We start from the raw sequence: 19,763 nt of genomic DNA on the forward strand, positions 1-19,763 counted from the left end.
CCACGGGAGCTACGTCACCCTGCACTTTGAACTCAGTCCCCTGCACAGAGGTGAGACATTTGTCTCCTGGAGTCTGTAACCAGCTCAGGGTGGGAAGTTGGGGGCTCGGGCTGGGATCCAGGAATTCTAGATTCTATCCCCAGCTCTGGGATGGGAGTGGTGGGCTGGGAGCCAGGATTCCTGGGCTCTGTTCCATCCATGTTCTGTGTTTTTCCAGGTTCGGAGGATTCTGACAAGCCGGTGTTCATCGGGATGGCCTGTGGGCTGGGGGTCGCCATTGGATTCTTCCTTCTTGGGTTCTGTGTGATCAAGTAAGTCTGAAGCCTCTTGCCCTGACCCCCAACTGCCCCTGCCACACCCCTCTGAGATACCATTCCATTATCCCTGTTGTGCCTTCATTCTCCCTCCCCATGGCGCTATTCTATGCCCCTCCCCACGGGGCTATTCTACGCCCCTCTCCCCAGTCTCATTCATCAGTCCTGATACGTTTGTCTGCAGATGGCGGAGCCGGCAGCCGGCGCCCCCCAGCGCAGAGGCCGTGGAGACAGCTAACGGGAGCCAGGCGGAGCACACGGCTGATGAGGGCAGCCTGATCTACAGTAACGTCACCAGCATCCCCATGGTATGTACCTGGGAGGAGCAGGGGACCAAGCCCACCTGGACTTCCCACCCCACCCTTCTCTGCCCCCGCCACTTCTTGTTCTTCCCACCCCCTTAACAAATGCACAAATATAAGTCAGGCTTCCACCAGGGCACCCGACCCCCCACGCATGCCTGGTGCAAGAAATACATCCTTGCCACCAGCCTGGGCTCCCCGAACTGCGTGGGATTGGCTCCTGCATGCAGAAAATGCACCTCATCCCTCGGGTCTTGCTCAGAGGGGAGGACATGCAGCGAATGCATTCATGTGCATTCACAAAGTGCACGGAATAGATTGGTGCTTCAATGCTGCCAATCCCTGGGCATCTCCCGAATGCACCAGCTGGGCAAGAAATGCATTTCTGCAGCTGCCTGCTATCGTATGACGTACACGTAATCAGACAATGCATGCAGCAGGGTGCACTTTGTCTGTTGCAAATATATGCGCCCTCCAGAAAATGCAATGAACGCATCAGCATCGTCTATGGAAACACGACATGCATGGGATCAAATCATGCATGCACAGTGCATAAAATGTACATAATCTCTTGCATATTGATAATGCATTAACTTAACCAGTGCTGGCCAAGTGCTCCGTGCCTGAAATGCAGAAAATACATTTCCTGAACCTGTTCTGCGATGAGATGCATGGGATGAAATACTTCATTCATAGTGCATGAAATGAACACACCCACATTCATCTTGCTAATGCATGGCCTGTGCAGGTGAGGCAGTGAAGGCATTAACTGAGCTGGTGCTGGCATGGGATTGGCTCATGCGTGCAGAGTGTGAAACACACCCAATCCCAGGCCTCTTGCTAGTGCACGCCCGATGCAGGAAATGCATTTGCACGGAGGGTGGGGGAAACGAGGCCTGGGGCAGCCCATGCAATCAGCTCAGCAGGGTGGATGCAAGTCTCTGCCTGGTGTCTCTGCCTTGTTTCTCACTCAGCATCACAAGACTCCAGCCGCCCACCGGACCAAAGGCATCCAGGACGGGGCTGCCACAGCACAGGCCCCGGAGGAGCTGCACTACGCCTCCATCGAATTCTCCAAGCCGCAGCACAAACGGGGGGAGCCTCTGGAGGCACCAGCCATGGTATATGCTGAGGTCCAGCGGAAATAGCCCCCTCGCGCCATGGGCCCAGGCTGGGCATGTCCGGCCCTTCCAGTGCAGGGGGGATCACAGCATGGAGGGAAGGGGGAAGGGGTTGGCCCAGGGCTGGACCCGCGACGTGGGAAACCTAGGTGCAAATCCCTGCTCTGGCCTGGACTCTGGGCGGAGTCAACTAGGCCTTGGAGATGCTGGAGCACTGCATTGAGGGGAGGTATCCCAGAGTCCTCTGCAGCCGGGTCTCAAAGCCTGCACCCTCCCAAACCCCACTGCCCGCAGGGGAAAGAGCCTCTCACCCCTCAGCCACAGAGAGTCTCTCTTCTACCCTGCCTGAGCCCTCACCCCCTCGTTTCACAGATGGACAGGATTTTCAAGCTCAGGGGTAGCAGCTGGCAGAAGTGGAGGGATGGGCTTGTGTCTAAGCTGATGGCTGGGTACTCTGGGTTCTAATCTCTGCTTCACTAAAAATGCTGTAGGGTGAGGTTGGACCAGTTGCTGCATCTGTCTAGTCTCAGTTTCCTTACCCCCAAAATCAGGATAATAATGGTGCCCTGGGCTACTTACATTATAAACTCTTAGGGGCAGGGATGGTCTCTCGCTGTGTCTGGGCAGCACCTGGCACAACAGGGCCCTGGTCTCTGTCTAGGTCAATCAGTGCCACGTGATTATAACTTCTTAATAACAATGTTCTATTGAAGGTAACTTGTTCACTCCAAAGCCAAAAAACATCTGACTGTAAAATTCCCTGTTTACAAACTGTTACTTGAAATAGATTTTCGTGTATCATTTTTTGTCACTGCTACTTTTTCAACGAAGAGCCAATAACAAGTATGACTGATTTGTGTCCAGTAAAGAATCAATTTTCACGTCTGCCTTTCCCCTGGAAGGCCCCAATTGCAGCTGGTTTCTGGGCAGGGCCGGGCATGACACAGCCCCGATCCCAGCTGGGGCAGGGCCTGTCTCTCGCTGTGTCTGAGCAGCATCTGGCACAATAAGGGCCCTTGTCATAAACATACAGCTAAGGGGAGCATAAAATCCCTCCTTTACCTCTAAGGGGTTAAGAAGCTCAAATAACCTGGTTGGCACCTGACCAGAAGGACCACTGGGGAAGGAAGATACTTTCCAATCTGGAATGGGGGAAGGTTTTGTTTGTGCTCTTTGTGTGTGCTCCCTTGGGATAGAAAGGGACCAGGGAAGTAAAAAAACCTCTCCTAAAACCCTATCTGAAATAAGCATCAAAGCTTACAAAAATTGTAAGTAAAGCAAGGAAATGCGTTCGATTATCTTTTGTTGTAGCTTGTGAATTTTCCCCATGCTAAGAGGGTTTTTGTAACTTTGCAGTTTTGCCTAGAGGGAATCCTCTGTGTTTTCAATCTTATTACCATGTAAAATTACCTTCCATCCTGATTTTACAGAGGTGCTTCTTTTCCTCTTTTCTTTATAATAAAGTTCTGCTTTTAAGAACCTGATTGTTTTTTAGTGTCCAAAAACCCAAGGGTCTGGTCTGTGCTCACCTTGTTTACCTATTTGGTTGGTCTATTATTCTCCAGCCTCCCCAGGAAAGGGGGTGAAGGAGCTTGGGGGGATATTTGGGGGAAACAGGAACTCCAAGTCATCCTTTTCCTGAATCTTTCTCTAACTCCCTTTGTGGTGGCAGTGACACCGTCCAAAGACAAGGAAGGATTTGTGCCTTGGGGAAGTTTTTAACCCAAGCTCATAGAAATAAGCTTAGGGGGTCTTTCATGCGGGTCCCCACATCTGTACCCCAGAGTTCAGAGTGGGGAGGGAACCCTGACAGCCCTGATCCCAGCTGGGGCAAGGCCTGTCCTTTGCTGTGTCTGGGCAGCACCCAACTGTCACGGACTCACAGAACTCATTCTCACTAACAGTTAGCCAGTTTTAAATCTGGGTCACGGTAATTTCATATCCTTCTAGTTTTTGAATCAAAATGTTGAGTGGTGCCAAGTGAAACTCCTTACGGACGGCGATGGATATTACATCACTGCCATTGCCTTTAGCAACAGCGTGAAAATCAGGATGGAGGACTTGTAAGGCCCTATGTGTGCGTGTGATTTGTGTTGCATTAGTGCTTTTGAAACCCTGACTGAGCTCAGGGCCCAGTCGGGCTTGCTAAATCGCTAACTGCTAGACCTGCAGAGGCAACTGTCACCAGGGAATCAGCAGCGAGCGCGTGTTTCCAGAGGGATCCCACAGGGAATTGTCCTTGCCCTGATGCTTGTTAACACTTTTTTTACAACCTGGAAGACAACATAAAATCAGCCATGATCCAGTTTGCAGATGACACACAGATGGGGTAAGTGGCAAATAATGATGAGGCCAGGTTACTGCTACAGAGCACTCTGGGTCGCTTGGTAAACTGGGCACAAGCAAACAGTGTGTGTTTTAATAGGGCTAAATGTCAACATGTCCACCTAGGAACACAAGGTGTCAGCCGGACTCACAGGACGGGGGATGCTCTCCTGGGCAGCAGGGACTCTGACCACAATTCGGGGAATGATGCTGGATAAGTAGCTGCACATGAGCTCCCGGTACGATGCTGCAGGCATTTTGGGTGCATCAACAGTGGGCTCTGGAGTCAGAGCGGGGAGGTGATTTTCCCTCTGGATTTGGCTCTGGTGTGACCACTGCTGGGGTCCTGTGTCCAGTTCTGGTGCCTGCAGTTCCAGAAGGACATTGACCCATCGGGGAGGGTTCAGAGGGGAGGCAGGAGAATGATTAAAAGGTTAGAAAACCTGCCTCAGAGTGCACATCTTTTCCTTCAGTAACTGTCTAACGACGACGTGTGCATCGTAACCTTTGGAACCGTGCGCTAGTAACATTCAGTCCCAGAAGTCTTTGCCCAGAAAGCTCTTAACAAAGGTGGAAAGACACTCACTGCCCTTAAATTCCCAGGATTGTTCCAGCTTTAGGGCACTGCAAAATGTAATTGGGCATGTGCAACCCCGTGTACCGCGTGCATTCAAAAATGTAAAAAATACACTTTTCCGAAGATTTGGGCTTTCTAATGCTATCCATAAAACAGAGGTGGGTGTCTACATCACCGGTGATCAAACCCTGACACTGCTTACACAGTCTCCCTTTACACCTGTGCCCCTTGTCCACGTCAGACTGACACTAATCACACAAAGTTTTAGACAGGCATTCGACTTGTTTTTTCAATGCACAGTCGACGTGTCCGTCTAAACTCTCTTTGGAGTGACAATACAGTCTACAGCTTGGACACCTCAGCTGCACGCCCATGCTGTCCGAGTACGTTACACTCAAGCAGAGGCAGCAACGATACCTGCAAGAGTGGTCGTGACTGTACACCACCTGGCAAAATTCACAATATTTTTTCACCCCGAACAAATTTTTCACATCCAGAACCCCATAGTAATGTTCATCGTGTAACAGGATGAAAAAAGTCTTGTGGTACACCAGCCCCCCATTTAAAAAAATCACCATCCGCCTTTCGTGGCTACCGCACCGCCTGTATGTTGACTCCTAAATGCTGTTCAAACATTGCTACATCATTGAGCAGAACCTTTTTTTGATCTGACCACCCCAGTTTCTCCAGTATGTTTCTTGCCCCCGCTAACAATTCCAAGTCCACAGGTTTATGGTCGGAAATGACAGTCAAGAGCCCACCCGCAAAACACAGATTGGTACCGGTGTATGTCAGGTCTACCAAACACTGTCTCTTTTTATGGACGATTTGACTACTGAGGATAGAATTTAAAACTCTATGACGCCCCCCACCGCTGTTTTTTACAACCGTAACAACGAGGCGCAACATCCCATCGACATGCCTCTCTCTATTAATTTGTAGCAGCTTTGGGGTCTGATTTAAGAAATCCTCAGCAGACAGCTCATCCTTGGTTCTTCTGACTAAAAACAAAGGGTTAGTTCAATTCCTGCTCTCTAAATGTAACTGAACAGAATCATCAGAGCCTACCCTGCCATGAACGTCATGGAGAACTTACTGTCTCCCCCTGGGTATGGCTTCAACAACCTGCTGAGCTGAATTAATTTGCTCAAGATTGACAAAACAAAATTCCTCACAATACATCGACCTCCCAAATCTAGGGTTACCATATTTCCACAATCAAAAAAGAGGACACTGGGGCGGGGGAGGAACCCCGCTCTAGCCCCACCCCATCCACTCCATCTCACTTCCCACCCCTTGACTGCCCCCCTCAGAACTCCCAACCCACCCTGCTCCTTGTCCCCTGACTGCCCCCTCCTGGGACCCCTGCCACTAACTGCCCCCTAGAACCCCATCCCCTATCTAAGCCTCCCTGCTTCTTTTCCCCTGACTGTCCCCTCCTGAGAACCCCCCACCCTAACTGCCCCTCTAGGACCCTACCTGTCCCCTGATTGCCCCGACACTTATCCACACCCCCACCCCATATTTACACCCCTGCCCCCAGACAGACGCCCGGGACTCCCATGCCCTATCCAACTGCTCCCCGTCCACTCACAGGACCCCCAGAACTCCTGACCCATCCAACCCCCTCTGCTCCCTGCCTGCCTCGACCGCTCTCCACACCTCTGCCCCCCTGCCAGCGCCCCCAGAACCTGTGACCCATCTAACCCCCCTGCTGACTGTCCCAACCCCTCTCCACACCTCTGCCCCCCTGACAGGCTCCCCCGAACTCCCGACCCATCCAACCCCCACCTCCCTGTCCCATGACCAGGGCCGGCTTTAGCCAGAGCCCAGGAATTGGGCTTTGCTCCAGCTGGGGTCACAGGGCTTGGGGCCGGGCTGGAGGTGCTCGGGCAGTGCTGGGTGGTGCGATCGGCCGGAACCAGGGCCGCTACCTTGGGGCCTGAGCTGGGCTGGAGCTCCTGGGGCCGGCGCACTCGACCGGAACCGTGGCTGGTGCCCCGGGGCCCGAGCCGAGCTGGACCAGAGCCGCTGGAGCCAGGGCCGGAGCTGGAGATGGAGCCAGGGCTGGGGGTGCTTGCCCGGCGCCGCTCGGCCGAGGCAGGGCCGACGCATTCAGCCGGAACCGAGGCCGGTGCCCTGGGGCCCGAGCTGAACAGGGCCAGAGCTGCTGGGGCCAGGGCCAGAGCCGCTGGGGCTTGCCAGGGCCGGAGCCGCTTGGTCAGGGCTGGAGGGAGACGCTCAGTCAGGGCGGGACTGGGCCGTGCCGCGCTGCTTCTCCCCGGAGCCCTCCTCCTCATGTCCCCGCCCCGCTCCAGGTTACTTGCTGCTGCCCGCCTGCCCCTGCTTGTTTTCAGACTTTCCGTGAATATCTGATTTGCGGGAAGCAGGGGAGGGGGAGGAGCAGGGTGGCAGAGCGTTCAGGGGTGGGGGAAGACAGCTGTGGGGCCGGGGGCATGATAAGACTGCAGGGGATGGGGGGAGCCGGGAAGGGGCTTTGGCTGCCCAGCTAAAAATAGCTGACCGGGGGGAAATCCCAGACATTTTTAGATTTTTAGAATACCCTCCCCCGGATGGCTATTTGTAAACCGAAAAGCCGGACATGTCCGGGGAAATCCGGACGTATGGTAGCTCTACCCAAATCTAGGTAATTCGTGTTGCCAACTTCTCGCTCTCCATCTACACCTCTGCATTTTCTGGGTTACTTGGGGGTTCCTCTATGGGACCATCAGTGGCATCTTCTACGTCAGATGCTATTTGAGAGTCAGACTCCGAGGGGCCTCCGCGAGGATCTTCAGGAGCAGACAAGGACCCATCTAGAGAGTCTTCTGGGGTGTTTTCTAAATCAGATTCTGTGTGAGAGTCACCACCACCCTGCAGGTCAGATTCAGCCTCCCCATTTTTAGATGAGCCAGTTGGAGAGCCTCCACTAGGGAGCATCTCTTTTTTTTCCTCAGTACCTCTTTAGCCTTTTGAAAAATATGTACAGCAACCCTGGCCTGGAACTTTTTGGCAGCCATCTGTTTATCTCCCAGGTGCCGTCTCCCTTTTGTTTACACCTGAGCTGACATGTACCCTTGAGGGTGCCCCTTTTACCCAGGCCCCTTCCACTACTAGTCACACCTGCTCAGAGCCACCCTTTGGAAAAATTGAAGTTTTTTCAAAAAGTCACCCTCAAGAGCTTTTGCATTTTTATGTAGTTTCCAGCCCTCCTTTCTTTTAGAACCCCCGAGGATACACTGTCCATCAGTTTTCTGAACAAAGCATCATACTTTTCTGAAATACTAGCATATGGGGGAGCTGTAACGAGATTATGGTGTTAGGAGAATGGTTTGTCAGTCCTTTGTTTTTTATTCACAGCCCCTAGAGTGCGTGCTCCAGGCTTGTGAATGTGGGCATTTTTGCTCACAGTTTTCTCAGTGCTTGGTGTGGTTGTGGCCACTGATGAACTGGTGTTGTGTTCGTGTGGCTGGTTTTTACTAGCGTCTTTTGTTTTGTCCTTGGGTTTGACGTATAGGAGGTTTAGGACTGCCCGGATGCTTGATCTGCACTCCTGTGCTGTTTTGCGTTGGCGTTGTTAAAGGTCTCAAAGCAGATTCCTGGTTCTTTGGTTGTTCTGGTGGAGGAGTCCCTGTAGCTCTGACTACAGCATTGTCAGGAGAGTTGCACATGCCTGATTAGGGGAAAAAACATTTTACAAAACTTAACTTTACCATCTTTCTCACCCACACCTATGTATTTGCTTAAAATGCAAAACAGGGGGGAATAAAAATCAATGATTTAAAAAAAAAATTGGATTTTTTTTTATTTAAATTGGATTTTTTTGTTAAAATGCTTTTTGAGGAAAAATCCTATCTAAAGATAGTTTTAATTAAGATACAATATATCCCAACAATATCTCATCATGGAATAGGGATTACAAATTCTAGTTCTATAGTGAGACAATCTATTCATGTCATATTTAAGTAAAGTTTTGTAAATGAGTTCCAATAGTTCATTGATTAGGGTCACCATTTTATGGGGCTCCAGGGGCTTCTGCATAGATTATTTAGGTTAATCTTTCTATCTTCCCAATGGGACTCAGTGCTCAGTCTAGAAGATACCATCAGAGATACTTAGTGGATTTGTGTCACCAGAGATAACATGCTTGTTAACAGCAAAAATGTTTTTAAATAAATAAATAATATAGAGAGGTGAGAAATAACAGACCTCAACTCTATTGTCCCTCTGCAGATTTGTTTATACAGAGTCAATCCCTTATCTCTCTCTAAAAGTGCAAACTTTCAAAAAGTTCAATGAATAAAATATTGTTGGGGGCGGAGTAGATCTGGACAAGGAGAAGAAGTCTGGAGATAAATGTGAGAAGGCAGGGACAGGCAGTAGAAACAAAAGTGAAACTGTTTGATCAGAATATTCCAGAAGTCTTCAGGTCTTTCTGAGTGTAGCCTTCATTGATTTGAGATATCTTGTTAGGCCCAAAAACCGAAAAACATGTTTATCTCGGCTTCTGCTTGTTATCCCAGTAAACATGCTTATCTCAGTTCTCACTGTCGTTTCCCATGCATGAAGCTGCACGTATACAGGATGTATAGAAAATATATGGAAAAGGGGAGGGGGTTGGACGGACCCTGGGAAAGGAATGTGAAGGACGGGAAGCTAAACAAATGTATCCTGATTACTACTAGAACTGAATTTAAACAATGCATAGGTTAGCAGAATTTAGACACGCTAAGTTGTTTGTCTCTCTGTATAAAAGAAGCCCAGTTGTGCTTGTAAGGTGTGTTCCTCCCTCTGGCATGAGTCGAGGGGGACACCCGCTCAGCTGACTGATCAATAAAGAACTTGAAGCCGTCTTCTAGACTCCCGTGCCTCCTTGGGGTAATTGGGCAGCTCCAGGGGGGAAACGAGCCCATTTGGCTAACAAATGGCGACCACGAAGGGACTTCTCTCCCTGTAGAGGGCACTGACCGACGGCCGAGGGCGATTCCGAGGAGTGGCCACCTCGAGCTGTTGCTTTGCTCGGGCCTCGGATCGTCACAATCGGCCGGGGCGGCTGCGTCCTCTCTGAAGAGAACTCTGAAGGACACGGAAGCAAGACGGCTTCAGAAGGAGGGGAAGTCTGACTGCCGGATGCAGCCACTTCGGGCGGTAAGTGCGTTTACCTCCTGGGTTTGAGGAATAACGCCCCCGAGGTGTGGGTTGGACAGTGGAAATCCCCTAGGCAGCCTGTATACGGGAAGGTATGTTAACATTATTGTAGCTTTGTAAATGTCTTGTTGTTGTGTTTTTGGTTAAAGCGTAAGCAAATAACGGCCAATGAGTAACATAACTAACTCCACAAGTCCATGAGCCGTTTTTAACAATTATTGGGACTTGGAGCAACCTCAGGGATTACTCTTGTTTCTGGGAGGGGTAATCTTGTTTCTCCTCTTAATGGTGTGTTGGAAACCGAGATTGTAACTGATTAAAGGATCTGTGTGAAAGATGAATGAGTGCTGCTGACAGGTCTGAGGCTTAAGCTGACTTCAGCCGCCCCAAGACTCCTGCGAGGGGAAACCCGATGACCAGGATATCTTGATTGCAAGGGGGGTCAGCCGAACCTCGTGGCCCAGCGGATATCTGAGTTAGAACTAGATCTATACCTCTTCCCCCTCTTGATATCTCTGTCTCGAAAAACTCTGGGTAAAGCATATTGGGGTCTGGACAAAGCACCTTCTCCTGGACACCCCTGGGATGTATGCTGGATAACTGGAAGGCGTTTAGACGCCAGGCTAATTATGGAATTGTATTATGTAAAGACAAGCTTGTAAAATTCTGTACTCTTGAATGGATGACATTCGGGGTGGAATGGCCCGAGGGAGGGACGCTCAAACCAGGGGTTGTACAAGCAGTACATAGCATTGTGACCTGGGATGGGCATTGGGACCAATATCCCTATATAGATATTTGGCAGGACCTTGTGGCCAATCATCCCCCATGGTTGCAGAAATGTAGATCACAAACTATTAAAACCTTAATGGCCCGTGCCCCTGTTAGGAAACCCTGTTTCCTTGTTAAGAAATCTTGTCTGCGGGCTCTGATTCCCTCTGCCCCTGATCCTATGCCCCCTCCCCCCTTTGTATCCCGGCCTCCTGGCTCCGGTATCCTCAATTGAAATCCCCACCCCCTCCTCTGAGGATAATGGCTCAACTGAAAGGGGTGAGCCAAGCAACCAGGACTTTTCCAAACGGGAGCCCCCTCCAATCTCTCTGAGCTCCCCGGTGTCTAACCACACCAGGAGCAAGGGTGGCCCGGTACTCCAAGGGCCCCTGCAACAGAATTATTTGTGTCCACTGCAGGAAACTGTAGCCCCTGAGGGTAATCTCACTATGGTATATGTTCCCTTTACCACTAGTGATCTATATAATTGGAAGCAACAGAATCCCCCGTTCTCGGAAGAAAGGGGCCCACGTTTTAGCCATGGCCCAAAGGAAAGGATATGAAGAAAGGGGGGACAAAGTTAAGGGACGGCCAGGGCCACCGGGGAAGGGGCGGGGCCCCTGCCTGGGTCGAAATCAGTGCGCTATCTGTAGGAAAGAGGGGCACTGGAAGAATAAATGCCCCCGGTGACAGGCCATGGGAAAGGAACGTAAAGATAAAACCCCGTCCCTTCCCATCCTCTACAACAGTACAGGACGTTCAGGGGAGGAGTCTTCCCCATAGGGGGGTCGGGGAACCCAGCGGCCCCTCCTGACAGCACAAGCTGCCAGCCTGGATCCCACAGTAAAAATTAAAGTGGAGGGCCGCCCAATTGAAGCCCTTATTGATACTGGGGCCACTCTTAGTTTGCTCCCCCTTAATAAGGCTCCCCGAGATAGAGCTCGGGGACGTGCCATAGTCCAGGGGATAGAGGGACAAACTACAGCTTTGGAAAAAAAAAACTTTGCCTCTCCTAGTAAAAATAGGGGACCGTCAAATTTCCCATCAGTTTGTTTGCACTCCCTCCTGCCCCATAGCGCTGCTTGGACGAGATATCCTCACTAAATTACAGGCGGAGATCTCATTCGATAACGGGACAATGGAAGTCAGAATCCCTAAGCAACAAGCCTCTAATTACCAGATGGCTCTCATAAATGCTAGAGAACACTCCCTGGAATGTAAGGGAAGTGATGGAAGCCAGCTGGGGTGTGTGTGTGTGTGTGTGTGTAAATCCCAAGGTCTGGGCGGAGGAAGGAGGCGTGGCCCGAGCCAGGAATGCTACACCAGTGCATATTTCCCTTAAGGAGGGAAGCAGCCCAGTCCGAATTCGACAATACCCCCTTAAGCTAACCACTCGGATCGGGTTAAAACCCCTGATTCAAAAGTTCTTGCAGTGCGGGTGGTTAAAGGAAGACACGTCCCCATACAATACTCCAATAATGGGGGTGCCTAAGCCTAATGGGCAGTATCGGTTGGTCCAGGACCTAAGACAAATTAACAAGTTAATAGCAGAGACTGTTTGCCTTTGAGTGGGAGGACCCAGATACCCACTACAAAGCTCAATAACTTTGGACCGTTGTCCCACAAGGATTTACCTGTGCACCCGAGATTTTTGGCAGCCAGTTAAAAAGGGACCTCACCCCATTCCTGGCTAAACACCCTTCATGTAACATAGTTCAGTACTGCGATGATCTGCTCTTGAGTACTGAAACAGAGACAGTCTGCAAGAAGCAAACTGTAGAGCTCCTCAATCACCTTGGGGTACAGGGATATAAAGTATCAAAGGAAAAAGCTCAGTTGGTTAAGCAGCAGGTCACCTTCCTTGGATACCACCTCTGCCAAGGGAGTCGCAGTTTGGGTAAAGAAAGAATCCAGGTTATACTTAACAGCCCTTAACCCCGGCACCCCCGAGAATTAAGGGCTTTTCTGGGATTGACTGGCTTCTGTCGACTCTGGATCCCTGACTATGGGGGAAAAGCCAGACCACTATATGAGTCTTTGACTAAAGAAGGTCTACTCCACTAGAAATGGACCAGGGAAATGGAAAAAGCATTTCGAGAGCTTAAAGAAGGCTTGGTTCAGCCTCCCGCTCTAGCCCTCACAGATTCCCGGAAGCCATTCACCCTATAGGTTCCTGAAAGAGGAGGGGTGGCAGCTGGAGTCCTGTGCCAAAGGTCAGGGCCAACCTGGCGACCCATTGGATACTATTCAAAGGTCTTGGACCCTGTCGCCAAGGGGTGGCCTGCCTGTTTATGGGCCGTTGCAGCAACCGCTCTCCTTGTACAGGAGGCTGAAAAGTTTACCCTGGGGGGGGACACTGAGGTTGTGGTTCCCCACGGGATACCTCAAATACTGGGGACAGGCGCTGGGGAAAAGCATCTAAATCCCAGTCGACATACCAGATATGAGGTAGGGCCCTTGCTAGCCCCTAACTTAACCTTTAGAACAGTTAGTTCCCTCAACCTAGCTACCCTATTGCCTGACCCTGGGGTTTCCTATGAGACCAGCCCCACTCATGACTGTATTGAAGTCTTGCAACAGGTATCCCAGGCACTCGGTATACAATGGAAGTTGCATACACCCTGGAGGCCGCAAAGCACGGGACAGGTGGAAAGAATGAATAGAACTCTCAAGGATACCCTCACTAAATTATGCACAGAGTCTAGTTTAAAGTGGCTTGATGCGTTACCACTCGCCCTTACCCGCATTCGAAGGGCCCCACGTAAGGGTCTTAAGCTTTCACCATTATCCCGGGGTTCCGGGAGGATGTAAACTGGGAAATGGGGAAGGACTCCTTATGGAAACAGGTCTCTGGGTTGCAATCTGTTTTGTTACAGCTGCATCGACGCGGTGCCTTTTCAGGCCCTTTCCTTGGACCAGCCCGTGTACCCGTTCCAGATCGGTGATCAGGTCCTCGTCAAGAAGTGGAAGCGTGACCCCCTTACACCACGGTGGGACGGCCCGCACACTGTCTCGCTCATCAGCCAAGCTGCAGTCAAAGTTCTTGGGAGTGACAAATGGACACACTATACGCGGGTAAGGCGGTTTCTGAACCCTAACCCGGAGACTGAACTAGCGGAAGAGGACACCGGCCCTCTGCCCGCCCCGGCTCCGGACGCCCAGGGTGGCACAGGTGAAGACTCCACCTGGGAGTATCAGTACTTGGACGGACTAAAGGGACTGTTTAGAAAAAGATAATGAAATTATTGTTAATATCTTTGTTTATGTGCTTCCACCACTATTATGGTTGGGAAAATAGGTTTTTACAGCTGGGGGAGACAATAGCAAAATCCACTAACCTCAGTAACTGTTGGGTGTGCGGAGGCCCAGGGGAGTTAAATGAATGGCCTTGGGTAGCCCAGCCGGTACAGCCCAAATGGTGGCTCAGCAATTTGAGTATAGTCCACGATGGAACGGGGGTTTGGACTGAGGATAGTAGCCCCTGGCGACTGTATTCTTCTGGAATGGGTATTCTCTGCCTTAATCGGACAAGGCGGGAGGGAGTGTACTTGGGAGAAAGCAAGTGTGATTGGACTCTATCCCCAGGGTTTGATTGCTGGGACCCTTATTGTCATCTGTATGACTGTTCTAAATATCAGGGGCAATGGAACCAGACCCATGTGAAGCTCACCAATAATAGTTGGGTGCAATGCTCCAAACAATACTACCCTACGGCTGAAGGTTGCAGGGCGGTAGGACAGGATGGGTTCTTTGACGCCCTATTCACGAGTTGCCAGCTAGACAATACCACTAGCAAGGACCACGTGGTACGGTGGTTTCAAATGGGCATGGCAGAATCAGAATGGAACTCGAGTATGGGGTTTTAAACAATTCTGGTCTAGCACCAATCAGCCAAAATGAGGCTGCGATTGTGTCTGGAAAGCAGGAGCTGGGGCGTGGAGATGTGATTATTGCAGTTCAGCTAATGGAATGGTAGGGGGACCTTTAGGGCCAGGTAATCCTTTATATTTTGACCATCTAAAGGACGATGAGAATGAGGAAACCTGGAATGGCCCCTTTGCTAATGGAACCTGGGCTCTAAAGGGCCATTATTGGATCTGCGGGTCCTATGCCTACTGAAGATTGCCTCCAAATTAGTCTGGGATATGTTATGTTGGATATATAAGACCCTTGTTCTTTCTATTACCCCAGATGCAGGGAAATAAATTGGGAATTAGGGTTTAATTAGAGAAAGGCGGTTCGTGGATTCCACCCTGACCGCCGGAAGCTCCCAAACATGGGGGGCTCAGGAGTGGCCCCCTGAGAAAATTATAAAACATTATGGTCCAGCTACATGGAATCCTAATGAGTGGATCTCAGGGGCAAGGGAGCCCATTTACAACTTGAATCGGATAATTAGGCTGCAAGCCATTTTAAAAATAATAACTAATCAGACGGCTGCAGCTCTTGATCTTTTGGCCGATCAGTCCACTCAGATGAGGAATGTGCTCAACCAGCACCATCTAGTTCTTGATTATTTGCTGGCAGAAGAAGGGGGAATCTGTGCAAAATTAAACTAATCTAATCGCTGTTTACAAATAGATGATAATGGAAAGGCGGTAAAACAGCTAACAAAAGAAATGAGGAAGCTAGCCCATGTCCCGGTCCAAACATGGGGTGGGTGGAATATGGACTGGTTCACGTCCTGGTTACCGCAACTGGGATGGCTCCGAGAAGGCCTTCTTCTCTTTGTACTTTTTATTACAACCCTATTAACCCTAGCTTGCTTTGCTCCCTGTGTAGTTGCATTAGTCCGACGAATGGCTAATCAAATTATACACCAACAAATGATGGCCCTATACCAGCCGGTGAAGGCTGAGGATTGGGGGCCATACGGCTCTCAAAATGCTTTTTAGGGGGGAATCTTGTTAGGCCCAAAAACCGAAAAACATGTTTATCTCGGCTTCTGCTTGTTATCCCAGTAAACATGCTTATCTCAGTTCTCACTGTCGTTTCCCATGCATGAAGCTGCACGTATACAGGATGTATAGAAAATATATGGAAAAGGGGAGGGGGTTGGACGGACCCTGGGAAAGGAATGTGAAGGACGGGAAGCTAAACAAATGTATCCTGATTACTACTAGAACTGAATTTAAACAATGCATAGGTTAGCAGAATTTAGACACGCTAAGTTGTTTGTCTCTCTGTATAAAAGAAGCCCAGTTGTGCTTGTAAGGTGTGTTCCTCCCTCTGGCATGAGTCGAGGGGGACACCCGCTCAGCTGATTGATCAATAAAGAACTTGAAACCGTCTTCTAGACTCCCGTGCCTCCTTGGGGTAATTGGGAAGCTCCAGGGGGGAAACGAGCCCATTTGGCTAACACTACCATACCATTCTCTCACTAGAAGGGAAAACCTATAATGACAGCAGGCCATAAAACCCAGTTTGGGAATCAGAACCATTCAAGAAATGTATGTTTGCTGATGATGTTTTAAAGAAAGTCACACCAGTGAACTGGTGGAAGTCACTTAAGCACTTGGATTCAGAGACTGTTGAAGTGATAATCTCATTTTAACAGCAATAGCTGCTTCTGCTGATGTAGAAAGAATAATTTCTTCCATTGGACTCATTCATTCCAAACTGAGAAATCGTTTCAGAGATAAAAAAGCAGGAAAGCTTTTTCTTTTCCAGATTCTGAACAAACAGGAAAATGAAGGTGAAGAAAACTGAGTGAGCTGCAGATGCCAATAGTTTAAGATTCTCATGTTGACCTGGCTGACATAGTTAATTTATTTATTTATTTAAATATTTCATTTAACTATTTTAGTTAAAAAACATTTTAACAAAAACAAACCTGATTTAAAAAAAATCAATTTGATTTAAATCAAATCCACCCTGATACAAAACCTCATAAAATAACCAAACCAATAAGCAAAATTTATTTACTGGGCTTCACTCATCCATCCGCCATTGATACTGGGGAATTTTCCTTTTCAGATGTTGCTTTCCTTTTTTTTTTTGAGCTTGTTTACCCTCTGGTCTAAGGATCTCTCATGTTTTGACTTTACTGTGGAGCAGACCACATTATTATTATAAAACACATGAAACCATCTTGTAAACTTAAAAAATAAAATACTCATTTTCTACTTAAAAAGTAATAGCTTTAAAACAAAATTATCCATTTCAGGCTGTACAAGAAACAGAGGTTTTCAGTTTATTTCTACCACTTAAAAAAAAAACACAAACATTTTTTAAAACACATCTCATTTTGCAGAATAAAAACCAAACTGCTTTAAAAACCAACTTTAAAAATCCATTTTAAAACACAATTTGCACAGAAACCCTGTTAGTTTGAAACACACCATGCCATCAGTTTTCAGCCATATACTTAAAAAAATAAAAAATAAAAAAGCAATGTACTTTTTAAAAAAACAACACCTATATTTTCCACAAACTCTGACACACCCCCACCCTCACCCAAGCAGTTAAAAAAAGTATTTTGTTGCAAACTGTTGGTTTGGTGTTTTAAACACCCACATATATCTCTAGCTTTGGCCTCACCATTAAAGCAAAATCTTTTGAGAAGAGAAACAACCCCATTTAAAAAAATCTCTTTTTTTTGCAGAATAAAAACCAAAATGCTTTTAAAAAGCAATTTTTAAAAACCATTTTGCCCAGGAAAACACTATTAGTTTGAAACACACCATACCATCAGTTTGCAGCCATAAACCCCCAGCAGTTTAAAACCAACAGTTTGCAACAAAATACTTTTCAATAAACCCACATGAATTTAAAACCCAATTGCAGAAAGTTACCTTGTACCACATGTCAGAGAGTGTGGGGGGGATACAAGGCCCTGAACCCCCAGCTTCCTGCGATTCACCACGACTCTCAGCCAGCCAGTAAAGCAGAAGGTTTATTTAGACGACAGGAACACAGTCCAAGACAGGTCTTGCAGGCACAGACAACAGGATCCCCCCCAATTAGGTAAATCTTGGGGTCCCAGGGCACCACAGCCCCCTTGGGTGGTCAGAGCCCCATCTGCCTCCCAGCCATTCCACCCAGCCTGCTCTGAAACTCCCCCTCCAGCATCCCGTCCCACAACCTGTGTTCAGTTTCCTGGGCAAAGATGTCACCTGGCCTCTAACCCCTTCCTGGGTTCTCACATTACATGCTCAGGTATTCTCCCTCATGGCCAGTCTCCCATCCCCGAATGCAGACCATCCTAGCCACACTCCCCTGCCTTCCCAGCCAACACTCCCCACTCAGCCTTCAAAGACCACATTGAGAACAGTCCCAGTTTGTCACACCACAGGATAATGGGTTGCTGGCACGGTAGGGATATATTACCAACCACCTGACTAGGATGGTGATAGTGACTGTGAAATGCTCAGGGAGATTAGAGAGCCTATTAAAATAAAAAATTCAACAATAGTAATGGGGGATTTCAACTATCCCCATATTGACAGGGTACATGTCACCTCAGGATGGGATGCAGAGAGAAAGTTTCTTGACATCTTAAGTGACTCCTTCTTGGAGCAGCTGGTTCTGGAACCCACCAGAGGAGAGGCAATTCTTGATTTAGTCCTAAGTGTAGCACATGATCTGATCCAAGAGGTGAATATATCTGGACTGCTTGGTAATAGTGACCATAATATAATAAAATTTCATATCCCCATGGATTGGAAAACACCACAGCATCCTCCACGGTAGCATTTAATTTCAGAAAGAGGAACTACACAAAAATGAGGAGGTTAATTAAACAGAAATGAAAGGGTACAGTGCCAAAAGTGAAATCCCTGCAAGCTGCGTGGAAACTTTTTAAAGACACCATAACAGAGGCTTGACTTAAATGTATCCCCCAAATTAAAACACAAAAAAGAGCCACCGTGGCTAAACAGCAAAGTAAAAGAAGCAGTGAGAGGCAAAAAGGCATCCTTTAAAAAAGTGGAAGTTAAATCCTAGTGAGGAAAATAGAAAGGAGCATAAACACTGGCAAATGAAGTGCAAAAATACAATTAGGAAGGCCAAAAAAGAATTTGAGGAACAGTCAGCAAAAGGCTCAAAAAGAAATAGCAATTTTTTTAAGTACATCAGAAGCAGTAAGCCTGCTAAACAACCAGTGGGGCCACTGGACGACGGAGATGCTAAAGGAGCACTCAAGGACAATAAGGCCATTGTGGAGAAACTAAATGAATTTTTTGCATTAAGTCTTCACGCTGAGGATGTGATGGAGATTCCCAAACCTGAGCTATTCGGTTTAGATGACAGATCTGAGGAACTATCCCAGATCGAGGTATCATTAGAGGAGGTTTTGGAACAAATGGATAAATTAAACAGCAATAAGTCACCAGGACCAGATGGTATTCACCCAAGAATTCTGAAGGAACTCAAATGTGAAATCGTAGAACAATTAACTGTAGTCTATAACCTATCACTCCAATCAGCTTGTGTCCCAGACGACTGGAGGATAGCTAATGTGACACCAATTTTTAAAAAGGGCTCCAGAGGTGATCCAGGCAATTACAGGCTTGTAAGCCTGACTTTAGAACTGGGCAAACTGGTTGAAACTGTAATAAAGAATAATATTGTCAGACATATAGATGAACATATTTGCTGGGGAAGAGTCAACATGTTTTTTGTAAAGGTAAATCATGCCTCACCAATCTACTAGAATTCTTTGAGTTGGTCAACAAGCATGTGGACCAAGGGGATCCAGTGGATATAGTGACCTTGATTTTTAGAAAGCCTTTGACAATGTCCCTCACCAAAGGCTCTTACGTAAAGTAAGCTGCCATGGGATAAGAGGGAAGGTTCTCTCATGGATTGGAAACTGGTTAAAAGATGGGAAACAAAGGGTCGGTATAAATTGTCAGTTTTCAGAATCAGGGCCGGCTCCTCCTCCAACACTTCCCTTTATATTTATGACACGAATTAACTAACTACTTACCCACCCACCTATGTACCAATGTACCCACCTATCACTAGGCCTGCCTACCTACCTACTCATCTATCTATCTATCTATCCAGACTGCCAGCCACATAAATACCCCAGAATCTCTCTCTCTCTCTCTCTCTCTCTCTCTCTCTCTCTCTCAGGACACCCTGTTGCTCTCATGAAAGCAGAAGGAAGGACAGGCTGGGGGTCAGGGAATCCACGGTGCAAAAGTCTGGCATGTAGATTGGGTTGTTACTCAGCCACCCAAGAGCCGACAAGGAATTAGAA

The 19,763-nt window shown here is 48.3% G+C and overlaps 2 long non-coding RNA genes across 2 annotated transcripts; both read left to right on the forward strand.

The window, feature by feature from the left end:
* Positions 1-491: 491 nt before the first annotated feature.
* LOC135976780 (uncharacterized) lies at positions 492-3,210 on the forward strand. Its single transcript, XR_010594068.1, has 2 exons — positions 492-622; positions 1,591-3,210. It is a non-coding gene; the product is annotated as an uncharacterized LOC135976780 (long non-coding RNA).
* Positions 3,211-9,105: 5,895 nt separating this feature from the next.
* Positions 9,106-15,849, forward strand: LOC135976892 (uncharacterized). Its single transcript, XR_010594161.1, has 2 exons — positions 9,106-9,879; positions 13,435-15,849. It is a non-coding gene; the product is annotated as an uncharacterized LOC135976892 (long non-coding RNA).
* Positions 15,850-19,763: the final 3,914 nt, after the last annotated feature.

Source organism: Chrysemys picta, chromosome 20 (assembly GCF_011386835.1).
Source record: "Chrysemys picta bellii isolate R12L10 chromosome 20, ASM1138683v2, whole genome shotgun sequence".
Classification (NCBI taxonomy): Eukaryota; Metazoa; Chordata; order Testudines; family Emydidae; genus Chrysemys; species Chrysemys picta.